At 41.6% G+C, this 22,797-nt stretch overlaps 1 protein-coding gene across 6 annotated transcripts in view; it reads left to right on the top strand.

Annotated features, from left to right (window-relative positions):
- Positions 1–22,797, top strand: part of adam22 (ADAM metallopeptidase domain 22) — a 191,877-nt gene that overhangs the window by 40,837 nt on the left and 128,243 nt on the right. The gene's annotated exons all lie outside the window — the stretch shown is intronic.

Genomic DNA, 22,797 nt, shown 5'->3' with positions numbered 1-22,797 from the left:
AGAAGAGTGCAAAGTACCAAATGGCAAAATGTGGGAAGACCAACAGGAAGATCTGCTTTTACCACTTATCTTCACAACCAAAAAGTCGCTAAATGATGTTTTTAGTCGCTAGCCAGGTATGGCCAAAAGACGCGAAATCTAGCGGCAAAGTCGGTCAATCACACAGTGAAACAAATAATTTTAAAAAGATAGTAATCGTACAATGTCTTGTACTTTTGTCTTCTTTCTTAATATTTCTCAAAGGACACCAAAATGTCGCTATCTGCAGGCAGCTTGCTAGCTATGATGGCAGCAACAATGTACCTTAGAGTGACTGACCAACAAGAGCTCAAAGTACCTAATGGCAAAATGTGGAGAGACAGACACAATAAATTGCATTAAGATGAAGAGAACTGTTGCTATTATTAATCTTAACATCAACCAGAAAGTCGCTAAATGTCACCAGCCAGGTATGGCCAAAAGTCGCTTAATTGGCCACACACAGTAACAGAGAAACTAACAAAAAAAAGATCATAAAGATAATAGTTGTACAACTGTGTGTACTTTTGTCTTCTTTCTAAATATTTTCCCAAAGGACACCAAAATGTTGCTATCTGCAGGCGGGAGCGTGCCTATGTTCCCCGGGTCCTATGTTCCCCGGGTCCTATGTTCCCCGGTTGTTCCTGGGTCTTTGTATGCGACCGGGGAACTTAGGACCCTTTTTCTAAAAAAGGGTCCTATGTTCCCTGCATTGTATCTGGCGAAATTGCGAAATTGTGCCCTGACCAAAACCATCCCTAAACCTAACCTGTCACAGGGCGTTTTGGAGCACTTTTTTTTGGCGAAATTGTGCCCTGACCAAAACTATCCCTAAACCTAACCTGTCACAGGGCGTTGTGGAGCACTTTTTTGGCGAAATTGTGCCCTGACCAAAACCATCCCTAAACCTAACCTGTCACAGGGCGTGCGGCAGCAGATAGAGCAACTCAAACGCGAACTTCCTTCCTTCGACAACTTAAACGCGTCTCTGTCATGCGTGTCTGCGTGCGTCTTACTTAGTCGCGCATTGGAAGCAGCGGGGAACATAGAACCCTTTTCTGGAAAAAGTGTTGTACGTTCCCCGCAGCGGGGAACATACAACACTTTTTTTTAAAAAGGGTCCTTAGTTCCCCGGTAGAGGGGAACATAGGACCCGGGTAACATAGGGACGGGGAACATAGGGATGACCCGCTGCAGGCAGCTTGCTAGCTATGATGGCAGCAACGATGTCTGCCAGACAGGAGAGAGTGGTCAGTGACGATCGAATCGAGAAAATGACAAAATGGGTCAAAGACCAAAAAGTTATTAACTGACAGCAGTGACAAATGTCAGACTGTAAACTTTCTCGAAAGAAAAGGACAAAATGGGAAGATGCTGATAATAACAGCAAAATGGAAAATATAAGAATTTCCAAGTAATGCTCAACTCAAGTGTGTGTGTGTGTGTGTGTGCGCGCGTTAAACTTCTTGTTGAATGATTTCAAATTATCTCTGAGTCTGAACTGAGGGAAAGGAAACCAAATTTTGAGCAGTCTCTCACGAGTTCAAAATACCAAATGAGGAGATTCTAAAAGAACAGACCGGTTTATGAAAGACTCGATGGGGGAGGGGCACAGCTAAGAATACTTGAGTGAGATTCTGTGATCCAAATTTGAGATAGAGCTTTTTGATAATGATAATTTGTCAGAGTAAGGTTGTGTAATCAAAATTTGAGAATGAGCTTTGTCAATCAATCAAGAATATTTGCATTAAGTTCTGTGATCAAAATTCAGAAACAACCTTTAATAATTGATAAAGAATATGTGAGTGAGGTTGTGTGATCCATCCAATTTGAGAATTAGCTTTGATAATAATGATTGAGAGCCTCTGGCCCTCTGTGGATCATGGCCGCGGGGCCAATTTTGCCTGGCCCCTTGGGGCCTCTGTGGGTCGTGGCCGCGGGGCCAAGTTGGCCTGGCCCCTTGGGGCCTCTGACCCTCTATGGATCGGGGCCAAGTTGGCCTGACCCCTCGGGGCCTCTGGCCCTCTATGGATCATGGCCGCGGGGCCAAGTTGGCCTGACCCCTTAGGACCTCAGGCCCTCTGTGGGTCGCGGCCGCAGGGCCAAGTTGACCTGGCCCCTTGGGGCCTCTTACCCTCTATGGATCGTGGCCGCGGGGCCAAGTTGACCTGGCCCCTTGGGGCCTCTGGCCTTCTGTGGCTCGCGGCCGCGGGGCCAAGTTGGCCTGGCCCTTTGGGGCCTCTGGCCTTCTGTGGGTCGTGGCCGCGGGGCCAAGTTGGCCTGGCCCCTTGGGGCCTCTGACCGTCTATGGATCGTGGCCGCGGGGCCAAGTTGACCTGGCCCCCTGGGGCCTCTGACCCTCTATGGATCGTGGCCGCGGGGCCAAGTTGGCCTGGCCCCTTGGGGCCTCTGACCGTCTATGGATCATGGCCGCGGGGCCATGTTGGCCTGGCCCCTTGGGGCCTCTGGCCCTCTGTGGGTCGCGGCCGCGGGGCCAAGTTGACCTGGCCCCTTGGGGCCTCTTACCCTCTATGGATCATGGCCGCGGGGCCAAGTTGGCCTGGCCCCTTGGGGCTTAAGATTATTATTTTTGCAAAAGTAGTTTTGCTTGGGTCGCGGCCGCGGGGCCAAGTTGGCCTGGCCCCTTGGGGCCTCTGGCCCCCTGGGCCTGGGCCCGGTAGGCCCGGTCATTAATCCACCTATGGCGAGGAATATATATATATATATATATATATATATATATATATATATATATATATATATATATATATATATATATATATATATATATATGTATATATATATATATATATATATATATATATATATATATATATATATATATATATATATATATATATATATATATATATATATATATATATATATATATATATATACACACTATATTGCCAAAAGTATTTGGCCACCTGCCTTTACTCACATATGAACTTGAAGTGCCATTCCATGGAATTGTCCAAAATGTTTTGGTATCCTGGAGCATTCAAAGTTCATTTCACGGGAACTAAGGGGCCAAGCCCAATTCCTGAAAAACCGACCCCACATCATAATTCCTCCTCCATCAAATTTCACAATCGGCACAATGCAGTTCGAAATGTAGCGTTCTCCTGGCAACCTCCAAACCCAGACTCGTCCATCAGATTGCCAGATGGAAAAGCGTGATTCATCAGTCCAGAGAAGGCGTCTCCACTGCTCTAGAGTCCAGTGGCGACGTGCTTTACACCACTGCATCCCACGCTTTGCATTGGACTTGGTGATGTATGGCTTGGATGCAGCTGCAGCTCTCTGCGTACTGTACGTGGGCTAATTGGAAGGTCACATGAAGTTTGGAGCTCTAGCAACTGACTGTGCAGAAAGTCTTTGCACTATGCGCTTTGAGCATCCGCTGACCCCTCTCTGTCAGTTTACGTGGCCTACCACTTGGTGGCTGACTTGCTGTTGTTCCCAAACGCTTCACTTTTCTTATAATAAAGTTGAATTTGGAATATTTAGGAGTGAGGAAATTTCACGACTGGATTTGTTGCACAGGTGGCATCCTATGACAGTTCCACGCTGGAAATCACTGAGAGCAGCCCATTCTTTCACAAATGTTTGTAGAAACATTTTATACACCGGGCTAAGTGATTAGGACACCTGATTCTCATCATTTGGATGGGTGGCCAAATACTTTTGGCACTATAGTGTATATTTATATATATATACAGTCCAGCCCCCGGCCAAATTGTTTTAACCCAACGCGGCCCCCAAGTCAAATAGTTTGGGGACTCCTGATTTAAAGTAACAGGAGTGAGTTTTAGAGTACAAATAGCAAATACCTCTAAACAATGCCGTGTCTTATTTACAGTATCTTAATAAAATGCACAATACAGTGGTTCAAGCAAAAATATTTTATACTTACAGTGAACCTCGATTCATGAAGGGTTCATAAATCGAAATGTTAGTATAGTGAAGCAAATTTTTCCATAAGAAACTATGTAAATACGGGTTACATCCTGGACGAAAGTCCATATTTTAGTAAAAGTCAGTCCACTTTAAACACAATCTAAGGCACTATAGAGTACTGCAAATTAAGGATGTCCGATAATATCGGACTGCCGTTATTATCGGTTGATAAATGCTTTAAAATGTAATATCGTAAATGATCGGTATCGGTTTCAAAATTATCGGTATCGGTTTCAAAAAGTACAATTTATGACTTTTTAAAACGCCGCTGTGTACACGGACGTAGGAAGAAGTACAGAGCGCCAATAAACCTTAAAGGCACTTCCTTTGCGTGCCAGCCCAGTCACATAATATCTACGGCTTTTCACACACACAAGTGAATGCAAGCATACTTGGTCAACAGCCATACAGGTCACACTGAGGGTGGGTGTATAAACAACTTTAACACTGTTACAAATATGCGCCACACTGTGAACCCACACCCAACAAGAATGACAAACACATTTCGGGAGAACATCCACACCGTAACACAACATAAACACAACAGAACAAATACCCAGAACCCCTTGCAGCACTAACTCTTCCGGGACGCTACAATATACACCCCCTGCTAACCCCCCCCCCCCCCCCCCCCCTTACCCCGCCCACCTCAACCTCCTCATGCTCTCTCAGGGAGAATTTGGGACCGAATTCCAAGCTGCTGTTTTGAGGCATGTTAAAACAAATAATGCACTTTGTGACTTCAATAATAAATATGGCAGTGCCATGTTGGCATTTTTTTCCATAACTTGAGTTGATTTATTTTGGAAAACCTTGTTACATTGTTTAATGCATCCAGCGGGGCATCACAACAAAATTGGGCATAATAATGTATTAATTCCACGACTGTATATATCGGTATCGGTTGATATCGGAATCGGTAATTAAGAGTTGGACAATATCGGAATATCGGATATCGGCAAAAAAGCCATTATTGGACATCTCTACTGCAAATCAAACAAGCATAACAAGGAGGTGATGGATCAACATTCCCGTCCTTAAAAATTCATAACAACAACAAGGCTACGTTCACACTGCAGGGTAGGGTTTCAAATGTGTCTTTTTTTCCGTGAAATTCAATCTTTTGATGTATTCGTTCACATAACCAAAAAATACCATGTCTAATTTGAACGCAATCTGACCCACATGGACACAGGACATCCTAACATCACATCTGCTGCAGTGTTTATGGTAGTAACATTTTAGTAACTTTCAGTCCTGCCACATTTGTGTAATCTTGAAGGATTTTGTGCAATCATCCATCAACATTTTACGAACTGAATTATTGCACGTAGAAGATAAAGATGGAAGAAGGAAAGCATTTTGGCTCTTGCAGTTTGTGGGACATTTGCTTTGACGGCCGAAGAACGTGTGGTTCAGCAGGTGGAGGCAGGAGTGGTGGAACATTGGCGTGAGTTCCTAAAACATATTTGTTTTGCCTGTTTTTTGCTCATTTGTCAACTATTTATTTTTGCAACCGTCAATTTTGGCAAATAATTATGACGTTTATCGCTATTTGATTACGTATAGGTTGGAACAACGTGACCAAAGCGTTCTGACTGTAGTCACATCAAATAATATCTTTCTGTCTTGCCTCTTGGTGAGGGCGGTCGCATTTTTCTCCGCTCCCTCCTTCCCTGCTTGCTTTCTTGTGTCCTTGTCTTGTCTGAACTTTTTTGAAGCCTCTTTCTTTGCGCTGTCCTCAAATCTATACATCAAACATGGATATGATCAGCTGGACTCTCGACGCAATTGACAAAGTATTTTCGACAAGGAAAAGAGGTTCGGGGGAGCCTGGCTGCCCTAATGGAACCATTGCTGCGGGGTACGTGAGAGATTCCTGGGATAAATGGAGACTCATGTGCCTCTCAGTCCTTTCCATCGAGGACGTGGAAGACATCTACCTATTTGGAACCGTGATCGCGGGGCACCTGCTGATTGGGCTAGGCATTGCCCTGGTGTATTGTCAAATTCGGAAGATGATGGCAGCCACTCAAGGAGCCCAACGGCTGTTCATCGCAATGGAAGGATTGGATCGGGCTGTGGGAACACAGACTGTGGCGATTTCTGATTTGAATCGCGAAATGGATCTCATCTTGGAGAAGCTTGCTGAGAAGGAAGAATTAAATTGAATTTGAGAGATCCAGCACGGACACACAGAGCAGGCAGGTCATTGTTTTGACTGCTCGAAGAAAACAACATCTTAATCTACGATTTGACTCCCCCGAATGGCCTTGATGCTATCAGGAACAGGCTGTTCTGAAGAACTCCCCCGATGGACGCTTTTGACCTTCCTTTTTTTCCAATAACACCTGGTGTCGAACTTTGAGATCGGCCCCAGTCCACAAAAACATTTCAACATCTCACCCAAGTTAATTTGGCATACATACACGCACCCGCTCCTCCCCCAATCAACACCTTTACCACTGCTTAATTCCTCCGGGGTTGTGGGTGGCTGAGTAGCGCTTTATAGCGGCAGCCGGCCTCCAGGGCCCCAAATCCCCCCCCTCTGTTGCGAGTTGTTGTGATTACATGTATCATGTTTATGTGTGCCATGCTATGTGAGGTTTTTTCCTCGGACTCAGTCTGGACCCCTCCTGAGGGTCCAGCCTTAGACTGATATTTTTTTTACTCTTTCCCCTTTCCCAATGTCACCTTTTTCCCACCTTTTTTAAGGAGCGCCGTAAGTGGCTGATCCGTTGGCGGTCCCGTCTTGTCCCCTTGTAACGTATGTCTGCTCTTAGTGGGACTGTGCCAAAAATGAAATTTCAGTTCTTATGTGTCTTGTACTGTACATGTTAAAGAATGGACAACAATAAAGCATCTTGAATCTTGAATCTTGATCTGATTTATATCCACGTAGCACACAATGCTTTCATGATGGTTTGTATGTTGTATGTATTTTATGTATTTGTACCTTGTTTTACTGTTGTACCTTGTTTTTACTGTTGTACTTCGTTTTTACTGTTGCACCTTGTATTTTACTGTTGAACCTTGTTTTTTAATTACTACTGCTGCAAACCAAATTGCCCCTCGGGGACAATAAAGATTTTCTAAGTCTAAGTCCCTAGCTCTGTGGTACACTCACAATTTGAAATTACAAAACTCCTTAACTTGACTTAAAAAAAATAAAAAAATCTGAAAAAATGTGGCATCTGAGCAGCCAGTATTTTACAATAAAATCTACTAAATTTTTCACACTGATACTCTTTCGCAAAATTTCAGCCTATTGTATTATTCACCTTTCATCCCTTTTCCCCCATTTTTCGTGCCTGTTTGTTATATCTAATATATCGATTTGTCTGCTTGTCGGATTTGTGCAAAATACCGAGATACTGGCGCCACTTTCAAGATGATTCTCTCCTTTATTGTTCATGACCTCTGTTGGTCATGCTGCATTGGTAATCAATGAGGAAGTATGTTAAGAGATTAAACACTCAACAAAACGTATGCATTAAAGCATGAGGCAGGATCAAGTTGTATTCTTCAAGTAGATTTAGGACAGACATGCAGTGATCAGTCCTTGGTGTGATTTGGCACACTTGTTGCTTAATGTCTGGTAAGGCTGAAACGACGCGTCGACGTAGTCGACGTCATCGGTTACGTAAATACGTCGACGCCGTTTTTGTGCGTCGACGCGGCACATATTTACGTCACACTACCGTCATGGCGGACCGCAAAGCAGACGGTGCGAGCGAGGGGGAAAAAATCACGCCAAAAGTCGTCAAAAGTGTGGGAGTATTTCAATACACGGCCTAATAATGTTGTTGTATGCACACTGTGTCGAGCGGAAATGGCCTATCATAGCAGCACAACGGCTATGAACGAACATTTGAAAAGAAAACCATCAACCATCAACTACCAACTACCATCAATCGTCCGCGTGAGCATACGTTGTCATCATTACACAAAAACTTGAATGTGTCATTTGTATCTGCTAGGGGTGTAATGGTACGTGTTTTGTATTGAACCGTTTCGGTACGGGGCTTTCGGTTTGGTACGGGGGTGTACCGAATGAGTTTCTAAGCTAAAGCTAAAGTCTTAACAAGCTGCTTTGCTCCTTCTGCTTCTGTCTCAGCATGCAGCATTGTCCCACCCACACAACCATCTGATTGGTACACAGAAAGCGTTATCAGCCAATCAGCAGTGCGTATTCAAAACGTTACCAGCCACTCAGCAGTGCGTATTCAGAGCGCATGTAGTCAGCGCTTCAGCGTCGAGCAGATAGGTGTTTAGCAGGTAAGCATCAGGCAGCGGACTCTCCCCAAATGATAATAAACACCTCCCAGTCAACTACTAGTAACATCACTATGAGCCCGTTGACCTTCTAGAAACTTAAACTGCAGCCCAGCTCACTCGCAGTCCTGGCTTGAGGTGAAGGCTAATTACCTCTCAGTTCCAGCCACATCGACCCCTTCTGAGCGCCTATTTTCAGCTGCTGGGAATATAGTAAACAAGAAAAGAACCAGAGCATGTAGACATGCTAACCTTTCTTCATTACAACTGTTAGTCACTCACTGGAATGAGTAGAATTGGTTATTGTGTACTGTGTTGGACTGGATGTTTATTTTGCACATTTTAAAAGCAATACTTAATGTTTACAGTGCTCCAGAATATTTAGATTGGCACTTTTTTGTATTGGATGTTTATCTTTATTTTTGCACATTTTAGCAAATAAGCAATACTTTCACTTTTGTTGAAATGTTTACACTGTTACAGAATATTTCGTTTTGGACTTTTTTGTATTGGATGTTTATCTTTATTTTTGCACATTTTAAAGCAAAATAAGCAATACTTTTACTTTTGAAATGCTTATACTATTGCAGAATATTAAGATTTGCACTGGATGTTTACTTTTATATTTGCACATTAAAAAGCAAATAAGCTACTTTTAATTTTGTTAAATGTTAAAAGTTTTAAATGTTTATATTGTTACAGAATATTTTGTCATGTTGTTGTCAATGTTGACTGAGTGGCCATACTTCTTTTTTTTTGTAAATAAAAGCCATGCCTTTTGAAAAAACGGGCCTACATTTATTTTTTCATCTTCATTTTAAATAAAAAAATAATTGGTAAAAGGAAAAATAATCTATAGATTAATCGGAAAAAAATAATCTATAGATTAACCGATTAATCGAAAAAATAATCTATAGATTAATCGATAGAAAAATAATCGTTAGTTGCAGCCTTAATGTCTGGTTCTGTTTGACTCGTGTGAGTGCTAAAGCATAGTGTACTCTGCTTACACCAGTTTTTAATAATAACCATAATAGAAATACTGAGCAAAACTCTGAATGGGCCACAAAACCATATCCTGTCTCACATGCAAGCACATGTGCTATGTCGTCACGTCGTATAATTAATGTGATCAATCTTGCCATTATTAATTATAATCTTACATTAATATGACTAATTACTCAAAACATTTTAAATATTAAAAAAAAAAAAGTTTGCTCGCCATTGCCAATTGATTGCCTTTCAATGCTGATCACAAGTGCCGATCCCCTCTGGCTGACACAATAATTATTTTCAGTCCCATAGCGGCTAATTGTGTATCTCCATGCACGGTGTGGATCTACACCCCTAAGTTAATAATAATCACATTCTTTACAGCAAGTATCTTAGGTCTCATTATCAAATATAATTAGCACTGGTTGACGGGGTTAAACATGTTACACGACAAGAGCAAGCCAGGACAGACCTTCTAATAGCTAGGCTAGCCGCTAAAATAGCTTGACACAACTCCAAGAGATGATGGTGCAATCCATCTGTACTGGGAAGTGGGAATTTCCAAGTTCCAAGACAGAAATTTCTACTGGACTGCCACCTGAGATCTGATATCCAACTGGAAAAGTCAGAGAGTCTTTACCACCTCAGAGTTAGCTTCAAGATGGCTGCTTTATTAAAAGCTTCTGCAATACCCATTGTTAGCACTCTTGACTGTTTTTGCACTAAATCATCAGTATTTAATTTATTGTTGGACATGGTAATGTTACTGTAGTGTAATTTTGTGTGTGTTTTATACAATCTTTATCGCTAGCAATGGCGTCTTCATGTTTCCTCTTCATCCATCGTGTTTTAATGTTGCAGAAGGAGTGCATATTTTTTTCCATAAACTGTGTGTATTCAGACTAAGCACAATAATAGCTTTTGTGGATGTCGCCATCTTGTAATCCGACCCTGTAACTGCAGTGCTCAAATCTTGTCCCCATCCTTCCCATCTCCGACTTCCAACATCCGAGGTCAGAGTTTTAAAGAGAATAATATAACAACAACAGTTGGTGTGTCAGCATTGTTGCAGTCAGTACACAACACGAAAAAGGAAGACTGATCGATCCATAGATTGGTGGAGTCGATACCAAAGGTAGTATCAGTATATAAGCAATACTAGAGTGATTAGATTTATAAGTTTATCTTCTCAAAATATTTTATAATATTGGTTGTGGTAATATTTACAAACTGAGGGAATAATTCCATGGACAAAAGAAGACTTTGAGGGCAAAACCAAATGATTTTAAAAGCGCAATAGATAGTAGTTTTACTACTTTCGTTTGTGTACTACTGGCTTTGTTTTGATCAAACAATCGTATGTAATAAAAAGTAACAAGGACATAGTATGTTGGTGTTGTTGAACTGTCAATAGCACTCACCATAAATACATTGAAACATTTACAGTTAATACATTTAATTGGTATCGTATTGGTATCGGCCGATCTCGCACATGGATGATCGGTATCAGAATCGACAGCATAAAAACCCTGATCTCAACATCACTGGTTATCAATTATAACTGTTGGGGGGAACAAAAACATCAATTATATGACTTGCAAGGCAAGCGTGTCCATAGGTCTGCGCTGCTGCTATGAATCGCATCCTAAATGTAGCAGAGTTAATTTTTCAACAATCCAAGTGATGGTGTGGATCAGTGTTTCTAACGATTGTTGGGCCTTGAATGCCCCCTATAGGGCCGCCCAAAAATATACGTTTCCAGTCAGGAGTGTTAACAGTGGGTATTGCAGAAGGGTATTGGAGTCGCATTCGGTTGTAATACACTTTTCCACCACTTGTGGCAGTAATGACATCAATCAGACAAAAGAAGTCTGGAACTAAAGACACAGGTAAGTTTCTTTAGCGCAAAAATGATGAATGTATTTTAATTTGCACTTTAATTTTATTGACAATTTAGTTAAACATATTCATTATTGATTTAGTTGATTTATTTTAGCACTTCATAATTGTATGTTTGATTGGCACCACTAAAATTGGCCCTAGTGTGTGAATGTGGTGTGAATGTTGTCTGTCTATCTGTGTTGGCCCTGCGATGAGGTGGCGACTTGTCCAGAGTGTACCCCGCCTTCCGCCCGAATGCAGCTGAGATAGGCTCCAGTGACCCCACGCGACCCGAAAGGGACAAGCGGTAAAAAATGGATGGATGGATGGATAATTGTATGTTTGTATATTTATTTTTCGTCAGTTATTTTTGAGTCTTTTCTTATGCAATATGTTTGGTAAGTACGTATGTTTCTAATCAGCTTGGCCTTAGCCTAAGGTTTATGTGTTAAATAAATAATAATCTTTGTGATTAACACATGGTTTCATATCATTAGACATGGTTGTACACTGTAATTAGGTTTGATATATTTATTGACTATGATTACAATCAAGAGTAAGATTACTAATTCAGTGTAATATTTGAGTGGGCCCCTTTGAAGTGGAAAAGTTGGACCTCAAGTTACAAAAGGCTAAGAACCCCTGTTGCAGACACAGATGTGCATGTTCTCAGTACTACATAATGTACACATACCATAAGTACTATAGAATGCTACAGTCTAGGGCTGCAACTAACGATTAATTTGATAATCGATTAATCTGTCGATTATTACTTCGATTAATAATCGGATAAAAGAGACAAACATTTATATCCTTTCAGTATTTTATTGAAAAAAAATAGCATACTGGCACCATGTTCTGGACATTGGGGATGCAGCATACACCAATAATAACACAGAAATGTAACTCATCAGATCAGAACTGGATCAGATATTGTACACGTTTCTGTTGTGAATAATAAAGGATTAATTTTAGGCTGCCTCTGAATAATAGCATGAAATATTCCAGCACCTTCATAACGTTTAGTTATACTAAAGCGCCATTTAAATCTAAATAGATTTATATAGCTTTATCGACCCGGCTACATTGATCCATTATGAAACCAACCTGAGATATTTCTGTCCGTTACGTTTATTTCGAAATTGGTAACAGTGCGTTTTCTCTCTCAAAACGGAGTCAAATGTGCCGGAGACACATTATCAGCCCCGCGTTGCAACAAAGGCATAACGTTAACGTTACTCACAAAAAAGCTGAACTCATGAATGCTTGTTGCCACTATGGACTTAAAAAGTTACGTACTGTGAGTTCTTCCCTTCATCCATGGCTCCAACATGTTTCCTTTTCAGGTGCTCCTGAAGCAATGTTGTACTTCCGTGCCATTTTGCAGGAAACGGTCTTCTTTGAAGTCTTTAAAGTGAAGTGTTCCCACACTTTTGACGACTTAGGTCGTACACTTTTCTCCATTGAAGCAATAACCTCAAGATGTTTCTCCGCTGAACTATCCGTACTGTTTTCCTGCGCCATTTTTCGAATGTTTCTCAACAACCAGCATCCTGGTTGCAGCCAGAAACTTAAAACAAGACTCACCAACATCAGCATCAAGGAGGGTGACTCCCTCATTACAGACAAAATGGAGGTAGCTAGCAGACTTAACATCTTTTTCACCAGCATAGCCGCAACTCTTGTCAACAAGCTGTCCCACCACTCTGGTCGCTTTGGTGTAGAACACATTAAAGCCTTCTATAGAAAGCTAGGAGTATCCAACGATGATTTCAAATTAGAAATGGTCACAGCTGATGAGGTGTTTAAAAAATTGAGCGCGCTCCACCCTAACAAGGCCACCGGCCTTGATAATATTCCCTCCAGATTCCTCAGGGACTCTGCCTCCATCATTGCCCCGATCATCACGCACATAATAAACCTATCAATTACACGAGGCCAAGTACCAAAAGATTTTAAGATAGCAAGAGTAACTCCCCTCTTTAAAAAAGGAAGCAAATTGGAGCCTGGCAACTACCGACCTGTTTCTATTCTCAGCTCCATTTCGAAAGTAATGGAGAAAATAGTTTATGAACAGGTCGATAGTTACCTTGCCACTAATAAACTCATGTACAAATTCCAATCCGGCTTCAGAACTAACCACTCCACTGACACATGTCTTCTCTATCTGACCGACCACATCAAACATGAGGTGGACGCGGGCAAATACTGCGGCATGGTCATGCTGGACCTTCAGAAGGCCTTTGACACCGTTAACCACGCTATACTGTTAGATAAGCTCAGAGCAATCGGATTTAACAAAACCTCATGGAGCTGGATGCAATCTTACTTGGAGGGGAGGGCGCAGGTGGTAGAGGTGAACGGCACCGTGTCGTCCCCCCCCCTCTCGGTGAGCTGTGGAGTCCCCCAAGGCAAGACTGTTCGTAATATACATAAATGACATGTCATCAGCATGCGACTGTGAATTGTTTTTGTTTGCGGATGACTCTGCCCTGCTGGTATCCGGCAAGGACAAGTCACAGGTGGAGAAAATCCTCAGTGCTGAGCTGTGTAGAACTTGCACCTGGCTCGCTGACAACAAGCTATCCATACACTTGGGTAAAACAGAATCCATCCTGTTTGGGTCCCACATCAACCTTAAGAAAGTCAATGACTTCACCATAAAAGTGGGTGACATTGTTATCACCAGGAAAGATGAGGTCACCTACCTAGGTTCCATTCTAGAGGCTAACCTTTCCTGTGATAAAATGGCAACCAAGGTAATCAGAAAGGTTAACCAACGAACGAGATTTCTCTACAGAATCTCCTCTCTGGTCAACAAAAGCACCTTGAGGATTCTGGCGGGAACTCTCGTTCAACCCTTTTTCGATTACGCATGCACCTCCTGGTACCCTAGCACCTCCAAAACCCTCAAATCTAAACTCCAAACATCTCAGAACAAGCTAGTCAGGTTACTTCTAGACCTCCACCCCAGATCCCACCTCACTCCTACCCACTTCTCTAAAGTGGGCTGGCTCAAGGTGGAGGACAGAGTTAAACAACTTGCACTGAGCCTAGTCTATAAAATCCACTACACCTCCCTGATACCGAAGTATATGTCAAACTACTTCCTTAACGTAAATGACCGCCATAACCACAACACCAGGGGGAGCTCCACTAACCACGTTAAACCCAGATTCCGAACTAACAAAGGTCTTAACTCATTCTCTTTTTATGCCACATCAATGTGGAATGCGCTCCCAACAGGTATAAAAGAAAGGGCATCTCTATCCTCCTTCAAAACCGCACTAAAAGTTAACCTCTAGGCAGCTACAACCCTAAACTAACACCCTCCCCGGATTGCTAATAATCAAATGTAAACAATCAAATGCAGATACTTTTTATTATGCCTTCTGATCTCTCTCTCTCTCTCTCGCTCTCTTTCTCTCTCTCTCTCTATATGTCCACTACTTGCTGTCCATATCCTACCCCCCACCCCCTCCACACCCCTGATTGTAAATAATGTAAATAATTCAATGTGATTATCTTGTGTGATGACTGTATTATGATGATAGTATATATGATAGTATATATCTGTATCATGAATCAATTTAAGTGGACCCCGACTTAAACAAGTTGAAAAACTTATTCGGGTGTTACCATTTAGTGGTCAATTGTACGGAATATGTACTTCACTGTGCAACCTACTAATAAAAGTCTCAATCAAATCAAACCACTTTTAGGTCGTGAACCCCCAGTTAAAGATCTGTCTTTTGGACCATGCACAAACCTAGTTAATATTTGTGGGAGTTGGAATTCTGACTACAAAAGCTAAAATGAAACCAATTATTAAGGAAGGATGACGTCAGAGCCCCTCTGATAAAACACAAGAGTGTAACATTTTCCTTTTGCTCTCTGTTGGTCGAGCGTATGAGTGGGCTGGCTGACATTCAAGAAGCGAGAATGCGAGCAAGGGACATGACGTAAATGGCTGGTTTGTGCGCCACTTACGAGCTGTCGTCAGCTCACATCGTCTGGAGATGTCGGAAATCCTCTGACTGACAAGAGGGAATGCAAATACAAGACGGATAGCGGCGGATAAAAAGAGGTCGTGAACTCGAGGGATGAGACTGTCTGACGCATCATTTCTGTACCACAGCAAACTACAAGCTCAGTAATAAACATTTATTATTGTCTTTCTTTATAGTTCTTGTTTGAAGGCTGTGGACTCAAAACCGTCTGATTTCATGACGACTCTCAGAATTTATAAGTGTTGGCTAAACACTCACCACTTAAGAGTTTTTGGCTACCAACCAAAGGAATTTGACTACTGCCAAAATCGTTCATTTTTTATGTGCCTGGTTGTGCACAGTTTGACCCTTGGCTGAAGCCATGAGTAACATTACCAACCGTCCTTTGAAATAATGCATTTAGAAACAAAAGTACACGTCTCTTTATTGAGCGGAAAAAAGACACTTATTCCCTAAAAGAATAAAACATAGTCCGTAAAATGTCACTAGACTAGACTAGGCTTCTCCAAGTTTAGCTTTGTTACAGGCAAAACCAATTGATGCCAGTCTGTCTGATCGCTTACAGTAGGTAAGGTTGTATTTTTGCCTTATCCGTTAAGCGTGAGTGCAGAATACGTAAAGATTGCACTACTGAGCTGATAAGATCTGATAAATCGGAAGAGAAAGAGATTATACATTATTATCTGCTCACAGATTATACCTGGTGGTTGTTTGAGGACACTGCAGCTAGTCTTGGATAATCCCACTCCTTAATGCTTCAGTCACATGCAGGATTCTCACAGGAAAAAATACAACCTTGTCTACTGTACCTATCAATCTCACTGCTGTTCCACTTTTCTGGCTTATTATTTATTATTTTAGCTTTGGCTGTCAAGCTAGCTAGGTTGCATTTTCCAGTTAGCTTCTGGTATTCATACTCTAAATGTGGCTTTTTGCCATAGTGACATGTTAGCTTTAAAAAATAAAGGAAGCAATGAGTGAGTTCAGAAATAGTTTTTGTCCCGCTGTTGAAGCTACAAGTGCGACAAGTCATTCGATTTGATTCAATCCTTGGGGTAACGATTCGATTCAGAATCAATTCTCTTTTCAAAACGATTCTCGATTCAAAATCAATACTTTTTTAAAAAACATTGGGTGCCACTTTTAGGATTAACTACATTCCTTCGTAAAATACACAAATAGCTCTGATACATTTTTACTTAAAAGAAAAATATTTTTTTCGGTAAAATTCTACACATTTGATATAAATAAGACAACAAGAGAAGTATCCAAAACGTATCTTTCTAAATTCAATTTGTACAGCATAATATGTATAATATATATATATATATTTTTCTATTTTATTGATTTTTGATATTTTTGAATCGATTAAGAATTGTTACAAATAAGAATAGCCATCCAATAGCCATCCATTCGAAAATAATTTTTTTTGACAACGCTACAAGTCACGTCCACAAGGTACATGCTAACTTTGCAGCAGTTGAAGTGCTAACTCACTTTTTTAAACGTTAATTGAACAACGGAACTCTCTTGTTGTTGTAGTAATCATCTTGTCGTCAAAACATTGATTCTGTATCCAAGTTCAGTAAATTCATTGTGTTCTATTTTAAATTAAGCATCACAGAGGTCTGTTGAAAAATGAGTTTTTGTTCAGCGGGAAAATATATACTTTAGAGTAGTCGGTGTACTGCTTGTGTAGCAGTAAATATTTTGTATCCCCTGAAATGAGTCAATGCATAATCTTTATTGTCTCAATAACTGGCAACACAAGTGAGTACTTCCTTTCTGAGCTGCCACCGTATCGTGGTAGAGGAGTTTGCGTGTCCCAATGATACTAGGAGCTATGTTGTCCGGGGGCTTCTTTGTTCCCTGGTGGGGTCTCCCAAGACAAACGGGTCCTAGGTGAGGGACCAGACAAAGAGCAGCTCGAAGACCTTTCTGAAGAAGAAAAAACGAGGACGTGTCCCCATGGGGGTTGATCTGAACTCCAGTGGTGTTTTGTTATTGGACTTGTGTGCTTGTCACAGATTGTCCATAGCAAACGCCATATCCAAACATAAGGGTGTTCATATGTGCACTTGGCACCAGGACACCGTAAGCCACATTTTGATGATCGATTTTGTAGTTGTGTCATCGGATTTGTAGTCTCATGTTTTGGACATTCGGGTGAAGAAAGGAGTGGAGCTTCCTACCGATCAGCACCTGGGGGTGAGTTAGCTCCGATGGTGGGGGAGGATGCCAGACAGACTTGGCAGGCCCAACCGCATTGTCAGGGTCTGCTGGGAACGTCTGGCAGAGTTTCCTGTCAGAGAGAGTTTCAATTCCCACCTCCAGAAGAACTTTGAACATGTCAGCAGGGAGGTGCTGGACATTGAGTCAGAGTGGACCATGTTCCGTACCTATATTGTCGAGGCTGCTGATATGAGCTGTGGCCACAAGGTGCCGTCAAGCTGAAGAAAAAGTCCTATCAGGTCCTTTTGGCTCATGGGGCTCCGGAGGCAGCGGACAGGTAGGCCGAGCAGTGTGTGGCTTTGGCAGTGGCGGCGGCAAAAACTCGGACATGGGAGGAGTTCGGGGAAGCTATGGAAAACGACTTCCGGATGGCTTCAAAGCGATTCTGGACCACCATCCGCTGCCTCAAGCTGTGCCTCTGGATTGGCAGACCGGGGTGGTGGTTCCTCTCTTTAAGAAGGGGAACCGGAGGGTGTAATCCAACTATCGTGGAATCACACTACTCAGCCTTCCCGGTAAGGTGTATTCAGATGTACTTGAGAGGAGGCTACGCAAGATAATCAAACCACAGATTCAGGAGGAGCAGTGTTGTTTTCATCATGGTCGTGGAACTGTGGACCAGCTCTATACTCTCGGCAGGGTCCTTGAGGGTGCATAGGAGTTTGCCCAACCAGTCTACATGTGCTTTGTGAACTTGGAGAAGGCATTTGACCGTGTCCCTCGGGAAGTCCTGTGGGGAGTGCTCAGAGAGTATGGGGTATCAGACTGTCAGATTGTGGTGGTGCACTTGTGGTAATCTCAAATTCCTTGCTCAATTCTGTTTTTGTCTGCACTCCTGTTTACTCTCTCTCTCATCCACAGTATGGAGTGCAGCTGGCGCGAGGCAGCAGCACACACCTGAGGTAGATTAGTGGCAGCCTATTTAACCTGGCTGCTGACAACATGTGAGCGCCGGAACTTTGTCTACTGCTTTCAACAGATGCACATGTCAGTGATCTTGCCAGAGAACTCCCTAGTTCGTCTTGTGCCCATCTTTTCAGGTTTGCTTTATTATTCCTAGCCTTGTCTAGCGTTTTTATTTGTACTTTGTTATTTTCTGTTTTACTTCTTTCATGAAGTATTTTTTCCTAGCCTTGTCTAGCGCTTTTGGTTTTTGGGATATCGTATCTCTTAGTAGTTTTTTGCATGGTGTGTTTTTTGCATTTTCCACCATCGCTTTGTTTTTGCTAATTTGTGCTACCTCTTGAATAAAGAGAAGAACTCTTGACAGCACGCTATACGTCTCTGCATCCTTGGGATCCACTCACCTATTACTAACAGCACTCCCTGTATGATCGATGTCAGAGCTCAGTCCGGACCCGTTTTCAGTGAGGGTTGGATTCCGTCAGCGCTGCTCTTTGTCACCAATTCTGTTTAGTAACTTTTATGTACAGAATTTCTAGGCACAGTCCAACCTCGGATAAGCGGAAGAAAATGGATGGATGGATGGACAAGTGAATACATTTAACAATGAACACGTCAATAGTATGGTTGGTGGGACTATTTAGTGTGACCACCAATGCTATCTTGCAGAGGTGTGGACTCGAGTCACATGAGTCAGACTCGAGTCATGAATTTGATGACTTTAGACTCGACTTGACAAAATGTAAAGAGACTTGCAACTCGACTTAGACTTTAACATCAATGACTTGTGACTTCACTTGGACTTGAGCCTTTTGACTTGACAAGACTTGCTACATTCCCCAAAATGCAAAGATTAAAAAGTTATTCAGGAGCGCTCTATCTTTCATTGTGTATGTGTGTGTTTGTCAGCGTGTGTGCTGCCTGTCAGTACAACATCCAATCAAATTACATCCACGTTGTTTTCATCCCACAGCATTCATCCAATCAAATTGCAGGACAACCAACGAAGAAGAGCTGTCAAACAACGCGCCAGTGAAGAAAAATTATTAAAAAGATAGTTTCGTTCGGGTATTAATACTACGAGTTGGTCAACAAAAAAGGAATTGCAGTATGCAAAACATGCGGTTCGAAGATTACAGACGGAGACGCAACAACTTCCAACTTCGTTCGACATTTGAAGTTGCACAAAGAACGGTAAATTTTGAATGTAAGCTAACGTTTATTGGCTAAGTAACATAACTTTTATTTGCTGTGTAGTTAAATCAGTGAGGCTGTAAACTCACCGCTAATGTTATAACCATAGACATCTTATAAGACGAGACCGCCATCTTGGAGTGGTGTTCCGCTCCACTCAGTGCAATTCATTTGGCAGGAGCAATGAACTGTCAGCGCATTTAATTAATCTTACCTCACTGAATACCACTGATTTTCACACATTTTTTTGTCATACGTGTAGCTATGATAAAGGACACATGTTTTGGCGTGTTTTATTATTCATAGTTTGCTTAACAGTAATAGAATATTCTTATATGCTATAAGTGACCAGACGTCCGAGATCAAAACTGGGAATATAATCCCAGAGAAGGGGGAAAAAAACGGTCAGCTATTTTTAAATTCAAAAAACAATATGATTAGGTTATATATACATGCGTATATCCTACATAAACAATGTATGAATATATTAGATATCTGTATATCTTAGGGACCTATAGACTGTATCTCCGTTGCTGCAGCAGCAGAGAGTTTATTCTGTCTTGACACTTTGTATTGATATTTTGTATTACATTCTTCCCTTAAATGATAATGTTTATAGTGATTGTTTTATATGTATTTTTTATGTATGTCGCTTTGGATAAAAGGCTGTCAAATACTTAAACATGAACATATATAAACACCTGAAAGTCTTTATATCAGCTAAAACCACCAATCTTTTTCACTGGATTCAGAATAAAACCAAATTCTGTCTTACCCAACAATGTTAGTATTTGAATATTGTTACTTGAAGACTTATTCCTGGTTAAAATTATACTGTTAAGAAAGTATTGTCTTATACTTTGCTTAAAATGAGAATGCATCATAATCAGTGGCGGCTGGTGAATTTTGTTTTAGGTGGGGCTGAAAGTTTGTAAACCAAACCCCTGTAGGGGCGTCATCCTTTCTCCAGAATATTTATTTGTGATTTTCACATACAAATATTGAAGATCTTTGCTCCTTCTCAACTCTGTGGTGATATTCTTTTCACAAAATACAACCAATAGTACGTTAATGTTAAATCTTACTTGTGACAAGTAATTCCCTGATTCCTCTTTTCAACTGTCCGCTCATTTGAGCAGGAAAACGCTGAACACCAGCCCTGCATCTTTGTTTTCTACCTGTCAACTGGTCAGTTTAGGCTGCTCGCCGGCTCCTCATCACCACTTCAAGATGGCGGCCAAATTTCTCGCGTCACAGCAGCTAATGCTGCGTCTACTTATAAGATGTCTATGGTTATAACGTCATTGCAAACACGGCAATCTGTTGCGTCCACTGCAGTTCGCTACCTTATTTATACTTTTTGTCAAGTGATTTTTTTAAGCAGGGTTGCATGAGGTACCTATACATGACGTTACGTTAGTCAATGTATCACACACAGTAACGTAACGTTAGACGGCGGTCAGCAGCACCGCATATTTTAGCCACCTACAAAAAGACAAACATAGTCAAATAAAGGTCAGTTAAAATGTATACTATAATAAGAATATGTGTACATGTTGCATAGGGCCCTGACATCTAAAAAGTACAACTCTGTTCATTGTTATGTTCATGTATTTGTTATGTTTTTCATAGGAATGAGTTAAATGTTTAAAATGACTGGTTAATGGTACTATTATTTTCCTGCAATTTCAAATACACTTGTTTTAATAAATAAATACAGCGTTTTAAAAGCATACACAATCTGTGTAAATATATTAGTTTGTGGTTAAAAGGACTTGAAAGGACTCGAAACTCAAAATGTAGGACTTGGGACTTGACTTGAGACTTTCCAGTCTTGACTTTGGACTTGACTCGGGACTTGCCTGTCTTGACTCGGGACTTGACTCGGGACTTGAGGGCAAAGACTTGAGACTTATTAATGACTTGCAAAACAATGACTTGGTCCCACCTCTGCTATCTTGTACTGCCTTAATCCTCTTGGAATTGAGCAGAGCTGCAAAGGTTGTTGCTGGAATCTTCTTCAAGTCCTACATGATGACCTCAAAAGTGGATGTTGGACATTTGCACTTCTCCATTTTCCTTCCTTCTGCTTGAAAATGTCCCACAGGTTGGGTGCAGGCGTGGAGGAGACATACTTGTCCACTCCATCACTTTCATCTTCCTCAGGTTGCCATCCTAGAGATGTGTTTGGTATTCTTATCATGTTAGAAAACTGTTTTCCATGGGGTTGGGGAATCATGCTCTATTTTACAATGTCACAGTAGTACATAGTGTTTCTGGTAATATAAGCCAAGGCCCATGTGAGTCAATACACACACAGATCACTTACAAGCAAAAACATTATGGCGACAGAGGAGGAGAATATGGACATATTTTGGCTTCACAACGAACGATAAAGGCAATGCTATAAACACTGATGCGCCGCTCTGCAAACTGTGCTTTAAAACATACTAGCTAGCTAGCGGCTAACGTCCCTCAGCAGTCAGTTCTATTATCATTTACATACCAAATAATATATCCATCCATCCTACCGCTTGTCCCTCACAGGGTAACGGGGGAGCTGGAACCTACTCCAGCTGCACTCGGGCGGAAGACAGGGTATACCTTGGACATGATGCCACCTCATCCAAATAATATATTGTGTATATATTGGTATTTTAGGAGGATGCGGTATAGATTTTAGGCCATATCGCCCATCCAAAGTTGAGGCTATAAAGTGTGTTTAATCCGATTACTCGATTAACCAAACAAACTATTCGATATGTGACTCGATTACTAAAATAATATCTGGTAGCCCAGACTTATGTGCGCTCCTGCGTCTCGTGTTTAAAAGCCACAAACAGTATACTTTTGAAAAAGTATTTAAAATAAGATTTTTAGTAAGATTTAGGAGTACAAGCAGTTAGCACCCATGCAAAAAGTGTTTCTCTACAAAGTGACATCGCCAACTACTGGCCTGGCAATTTTGCTGGTTTATGTCTTGCATATGCTCATGTATTGTAAATAGTTAATCGTGTTTATAGGAGAGGTGTTTGTGGGGGTGGAGGGTGAATTTTTGTCTTTGGTTTATCTAACCAATTATTTAAATCCTGTAACAAAGCTTAAATCTGTTATCATCCCTCCACCATCAGAGGCCCGTGTTGTGATGCCCTCGTTATGCTAATCCCCCCCCCACCCCCCCCCCTCCCCCGCCCCCCGCCTATCCCATTCTGCCTTGCCTGGGGTCAGCATAGCATTGGATAAAGATCACAAGCTGTGAATCTTAAACACAAATCCCAGCAGAACAAAGGCTAACAGCACACTTTTGACCCTCAGAGACTCCCATTCA

This window comes from Entelurus aequoreus, linkage group LG11 (assembly GCF_033978785.1).
Source record: "Entelurus aequoreus isolate RoL-2023_Sb linkage group LG11, RoL_Eaeq_v1.1, whole genome shotgun sequence".
NCBI lineage: Eukaryota > Metazoa > Chordata > Actinopteri > Syngnathiformes > Syngnathidae > Entelurus > Entelurus aequoreus.
This window is presented reverse-complemented; position numbering and strand designations above follow the sequence as displayed.